Genomic DNA, 7,092 nt, shown 5'->3' with positions numbered 1-7,092 from the left:
GCCTCGATGTTCGGTTCCGCCCACCGAGACAAATATAAAGAATCCAAGAAAAAAAAAGATCACTCCGGGGAGAAAATAAAAAAATATCATAACTACACCCCTCTTAGGGTATCCTTGGTAGATGTTTACAAAGAAGTCTGCCATACGGAAAAAATACCCCCAGCTCAGCCACTCAATGGCAAAAGAGAAGGAGGAAATCGGAACGAATACTGTGAGTATCATCGAGTCCGAGGACATTCCACCAACGAATGCTTCGACTTGAAAAATGTCATAGAAAAATTAGTAAGAGAAGGAAAACGAGATCGGTTTTTGGCCAACCGGGATGAAGAGCCAAGAAAAAGAAGAAGGGATGAAAATGTCGGACGGTCTGAGCGATCACCTCGCACACCGGAAAGACACGTCCACATGATACACGGCGGATTTACGGGAGGGGGAATCTCCAAATCATCCCGCAAGCGACACCTCAAAGAAATATACTATGTCGAAGGAAAGAAGGAGGCGTCAGACATCCCAGCAATTACGTTTACCAAAGAAGACGCATCCGGAATCATCTCAGGACACGACGATCCCATGGTCATCACTATCATACTAGCAAACGCCAACCTCCACCATACATTAATTGACCACGGAAGCTCCGCCGATATCTTATTCAAAACTGCCTTCGACAAGCTCGGCTTAGAAGAAAAAGAGCTAAGAGCATACCCGAACAGCCTGTTCGGACTTGGGGATACCCCAGTACAACCACTGGGATACATATCGCTACACACAACCTTCGGAAAGGGGAACTAATCCAGAACACTCAAGATAGACTACATCGTGGTCAACAGTAAGCTCAGCCTAAACCAACTCGGCGCAATAGTTTCAACTCCACATCTATGTATGAAATTTCCAACTGCAGAAGGGTTAGCTACAATAAAAGCAGATCAAAGGATGGTGCGTCGCTGTTATAACGAAAGTCTAAACCTTAGAGGTGAAAGAGAAGAGTTCCACACAATCGAACTTGGTGGAGTTCAGAGGCGAGAAGAACTTCGTCCACAGCCCGAAGGTGAAGTAGAGAAAGTTCAGATCGGAGACACCTCAGATAAGACAACTAATATTGGCACAATCCTGAAAGGAGACATAAAGGAATCACTCATACAGTTCCTACGAGATAATGTTGATCTCTTCGCATGGAAAGCCACCGACATGCCAGGCATAGATCCCGAACTGATGAGCCACAAGTTGGCAGTCTATCCGGGATCCCAGTCGGTACAACAAAGACGAAGAAAACTCGGACCAGAATGGTCTCAAGCTGTGGCAGAACAAGTGTAAGCACTGCTAGAGGCAGGATTCATAAGAGAAGTTAAGTACCCACTATGGCTAGCAAACGTCATCTTGGTGAAAAAGTCAAATGGGAAGTGGCGAATGTGCACCGACTACACCAACCTCAACAAAGCCTGCCCAAAAGATCCTTATCCACTCCCAAGCATCGACGCTCTAGTAGACGCCTCATCGGGATATAAGTATCTCTCGTTTATGGGCGCATACTCGGGGTACAACCAGATCCCAATGTATCCACCGGATCAAGAAAAAACCTCATTTCTAACACCCAAAGCAAACTATTGCTACATCATAATGCCTTTCGGCCTTAAGAACGCGGGAGCTACTTATCAAAGGCTAATGAATAAGGTCTTCTCAGACCACATCGGAAAAGAAAGCTTAGAAGAGACATTACTAACCGACTTGATTCAAGTGTTTGACACCATACGGAAGCATGGCATGCGACTTAACCCGACCAAATGCACCTTCGCAGTGGAAGCAGGTAAGTTCTTGGGCTTTATGCTCACACAAAGAGGAATTGAGGCAAATCCAGATAAATGCCAGGCCATACTCAACATGAAGAGCCCAATCTGCATCAAAGAGGTAAAACAACTCAATGGGAGATTGGCGGCCTTGTCCAGATTCCTAGCAGGGTCAGCGATAAGATCCCTCCCTTTCTACGCTACTTTAAGGAAGGGAAAAAAGTTCGAGTGGACAACGGAATGCGAGCAAGCCTTTCGAGACTTCAAAGAATTCTTGGGACGGCCACCTATCCTATCTCGATCACGAGAAGGAGAACCACTCATACTATACCTCGCAGTAAGAAGTCGGGCAATAGCCTCAGCACTAATTAGAGAAGACGATAGTGGGCAACAACCCGTCTACTTCATTAGTAAAGCACTGTAGGGGTTAAAGCTGAACTACCAGAAAATAGAGAAGTTTGCCTACGCTCTCATACTAACATCCCGACGACTTCGCCCGTACTTCCAAGCTCATACCATTAAGGTTCGGACCAACTAGCCCATAAAGGGGATATTACAGAAAACAGATCTAGCAGGAAAAATCCTACAATGGGCAATCGAATTGTTTGAGTTTGACCTCCAATACGAGGCACGGACAGCCATTAAGTCACAATACCTAGCTGACTTCATTGTAGAATTCACAGACACCCCGGAGATCCCCATAGAGTGGAATATATACGTGGACGATTCCTCAAATAAAACCGGAAGCGGTGCAGGTGTGATAATCGAAAGCAACCAAGGAACCCAACTTGAACTTTCCCTCAAATTCGAATTCTCGGCCTCGAACAACCAGACGGAATATGAAGCATTATTAGCTGGTTTGAAGCTGGCTAGGGAGGTTGGAGCTCAGAAACTCAACATCTACAGCGATTCACAAGTCGTTACCTCACAAATAACAGGGAGCTACCAAGCCAAAGACCCTACCATGAAAAAATATTTGGATAAAACCAAGGAACAGCTCGAACAACTCAGGGAATATAGGATCTACCACATACCCCGCGAGCAAAACACCCTAGCTGACGCACTCTCAAAACTGGCCAGCACCAAACCAGGGGGCAACAATAGAAGCCTCATCCAGGAAATACTGCAGAACCCGTCAATATCGGAAGAAGAAAAAGTCCTAGCCATAACAGGACGGCATCAAGGATGGATGACCCCCATAATTAACTACCTCAAAACAGAAGCGCTCCCTACAGATGAAAAGGAGGCAAAGAGGTTAAAAAGGGAGGCACAATACTACACTATCATAAACAACACCCTATACAAAAGAGGGATCACAGTACCATTGTTAAAATACGTACCGACCTCCAATACAAAGGAAGTCTTGGAGGAAGTACACAATGGCATTTGTGGCAATCATCTCGGAGCGCAAGCTCTCACCAAAAAGGTACTCCGGGTGGGATTCTATTGGCCAACTCTACGAAAGGAAGCTACAGAATTTGTAAAGACATGTCCACCATGTCAGAAGCATGCCAACTTTCACATCGCCCCGCCGGAAAAGCTCATCAGCGTGACCTCACCCTGGCCATTTGCAAAGTGGGGACTCGATCTTCTCGGACCCTTTCCTCAGGGATCGGGACAAGTTAAATTCCTCATAGTAGGGGTAGACTATTTCACAAAATGGATCGATGCAGAACCCCTAGCCAATGCCACTGCTCAAAGAAGCTGGAAATTCCTATATAGGAACATCATTACAAGGTTCGGGGTCCCATACTCCATCACCACAGATAATGGCACCCAATTCACAGATGCAGGCTTCAGAAAACTAGTGGCCGATTTGAATATAAAACACCAGTTCACCTCCGTCGAACATCCCCAAGCCAATGGACAAGCCGAAGCAGCCAACAAAGTCATATTGGCCTGGCTGAAACGGAGACTGCAAGAAGCAAAGGGAGCTTGGGCCGAGGAACTATCACAAGTCCTATGGGCGTATCGAACAACCCCCCATTCTACTACGAACGAATCACCATTTCGATTAGCATACGGAGTAGAGGCAATGATTCCAATAGAAGTCAAGGAAGGGTCTCCCCGAGTAGTCCACTACAATGAACAAACCAACTCTCAACTTCAAAGAGAAGAGCTCGACCTACTTCCGAAAATCCAAGAAATAGCTCGGATTAGAGAAGAAGCACTAAAGCGGCGAATGGCTTCTAGGTATAATCAAAAGGTAGTGCCAAGAGGTTTCACTGATAACGATCTCATCTTAATCCGAAATGATATTGGAACAACTCGACCCAGAGAAGGAAAGCTGGCAGCCAACTGGAAAGGACCCTACCGAGTCAAAGAAGTACTTGGGAGGGGCTACTACAGACTGTCCGAACTCGAGGGACGAGAACTCCCTAGATCATGGCACGCCTGTAACCTAAGAAGGTACTATAGCTAGGAAAGGTAAAAGATCTCATCACAAGATGCACTCTTTTTCCTGAAAAGGTTTTCTAATGAGGCATCAAGACTGAGATTTAATCCGACTTAAGGGTACGGAAAACTTCCGCATATATATATTTGCACTTTCTTTGAATAAAATACGTTTTAGATATTCTACAAATTCCCAAGACGCATTAATCTGAAGCATTCATCATCCGATTATAAAGCAACAGATCGACAGAAAGTGAAGAACAGATTCACTATACGATCTCGATAGGAATGATCTTATGGATTGCTATATAATAACTTAAAAAGACTGTCCGACACTAAAAAATCGGACCAAGTCAACCCAAGTTATCAGCAAATCCCTGGAAAGAGGTCTGGCCAACCCTATTAAAGAGGAATTGCTATAACTTAGAAGAGATCGACCTAACAAAGTCGGTCTCTTACAAGACAAGTTATAAAAGTAATCCCTGAAAGAGACCTAACAAAGGTCCAAGAAAAAGGATTACAAAAATAACTTAGAAGAGATCGACCTAACAAAGTCGGTCTCCTACAAGACAAGTTATAAAAGTAATCCCTGAAAGAGACCTAACGAAGGTCCAAGAAAGAGGATTATAAAAATAACTTAGAAGAGATCGACCTAACGAAGTCGGTCTCCTACAAGACAAGTTATAAAAGTAATCCCTGAAAGAGACCTAACGAAGGTCCAAGAAAGAATATTACAAAAATAACTTAGAAGAGATCGACCTAACGAAGTCGGTCTCCTACAAAGACAAGTTATAAAAGTAATCCCTGAAAGAGACCTAACAAAGGTCCAAGAAAGAGGATTACAAAAATAACTTAGAAGAGATCGACCTAACGAAGTCGGTCTCCTACAAGACAAGTTATAAAAGTAATCCCTGAAAGAGACCTAACGAAGGTCCAAGAAAGAGGATTACAAAAATAACTTAGAAGAGATTGACCTAACGAAGTCGGTCTCCTACAAGACAAGTTATAAAAGTAATCCCTGAAAGAGACCTAACGAAGGTCCAAGAAAGAGGATTACAAAAATAACTTAGAAGAGATCGACCTAACGAAGTCGGTCCCCTACAATACAAGTTATAAAAGTAATCCCTGGAAGAGACCTGACAAAAGTCCAAGAAAGAGGATTACAAAAATAACTCAGAAGGGGACCAACACAAAGAAATCGGTTAGGGGGCGCTAAAAATACAAGCAAAAGCGAGAAAACCGACAAACAAGTCGGACCCATACAGTCACGGCCTCAAAGGATCCATGTTACAAACAATAAGTACAAAAACAATCCAAAGAGGTCAAGCAGCAAGATTCCAACACTCTCAGAAATCATAAGAGATACCATGTTAAAGCGCAATAAAAGCATAGTATAATAAAGTTTCAAGAGGCCACCAAAATCGACCTCAGAAAGCTACTTTTGTTTTTCAAAGTAAAAGTTGCCAGGCAGGCAACTAAAAAGCGTCAACAGTTAAATAAAAAAAAACAGTTCAAAAGCCCACAAACCGGGCTATTTACACAAATACTTAAAAAGAAGATCAGCAAAAATGGGGAGCCTTTCCGGCAACATCAGTATGGGGAGAAAGAGGTCAAGTCTGAATAGGCACAGCATCTACAGTTCTATCCTCCCGGTTCAGAATCTGACAATCCGGATCAGACGTAACTAGAGGAACCGAGGAGGTCGACACCTTGATAGAAGGCACTGGTGGAGGTTCAACATCATCAACGGGATCATCTGGGACAATCTTGCCATCCTTTACTACGTTATCAAGACTAACGAGAGTCAAGTCAGCATCAGGAGCAACAATCCAGAACTGCTCCATCAGGTTTTCAGAGGTGGCAGTTACGCTGCCCACAAGGTGACCCTAAAGCTCGGCATAATCAACCCGAGCAGTTTCCAAATCATCCCGGAGACGCATCAACTCCCTATAAGCTGAGACATAGCTATCCTTGTGCTTCAGTGCCATGTTCGCAGCCAACTTCAAAGAAGCAGCCAAGGCAATAGAGCTGGCCTTCTCACCCTCCAGTTCCATCTCTACCTTCGCCAACTTCACCTCCAACTCATCCTTCAGACCCTTGATCTGATCAAATTCTGATTTGGCCTCCTCCATGAAGGATTTTGTGACATGAATCAGGATCCCCTGAACAGTTCAGAAAATAGCCACACCCATATGTGCCATTTTCACACTACTTTTGGTGATAAAATCCAGATGCTGAAGAAGAGACATATCATCCATGGAGAGCCCACCATATGGGGCAATTTGCTGGTCAACAAACTCGACAGCATCGAAATCCGGGGCATCCAGGTTAAAGGGCTCGGATGTTTTTTGCTTTTTTAAGGGAGGAGCACCAGAAGCAGCGGCAGAAGTCTGTGGAGGATCGACCAGACGAACCCGAGGAATAGGAATTGCTTTCCTCGGCCTGGGAGAGCTCGGCACAGGAGGTTTCACTGGAACCTGAGAAGATCCCTCTTCGGCCACCTTAGCCGAGATGTTTTGAGCAACAGTTGCCTTCTTTGCCTTTTTGAAGGCCTTCATGGAGTCATTGTTTTTTTTCCATCTCTGTAAGTACAGAATCAGCCATAGTAAAGGGTTACAATCACAAGAAGAGGAAGCAAAACTAAGAAAACAAGTACAGAAATAAGTCAGACAAGTACCCAAAACAGTCCGAACCAAGGACGGGTCATTCAAAAACCTTTTTGTATCAAGATGGGGTGGTTCCCCCCATAAATCCTCAAGAACAACAACAAAAGCATGCTCAACCTCACCAAGCATCTCCCAGGTATAGCGAGACACTCTCACATCCCTCTGCCACTCTAGAGTGAAAGAAGGCTCATCATTTTCATCAAGAAAAAAGGGGCGGGCCCCCTCGACAGCACGAACCCTAAAGAAGTAAT

The sequence above is a fragment of the Arachis hypogaea genome, chromosome 10, assembly GCF_003086295.3.
Source record: "Arachis hypogaea cultivar Tifrunner chromosome 10, arahy.Tifrunner.gnm2.J5K5, whole genome shotgun sequence".
In the NCBI taxonomy this organism is placed as follows: Eukaryota; Viridiplantae; Streptophyta; class Magnoliopsida; order Fabales; family Fabaceae; genus Arachis; species Arachis hypogaea.
Note: the sequence above shows the minus strand (reverse complement) of the source record.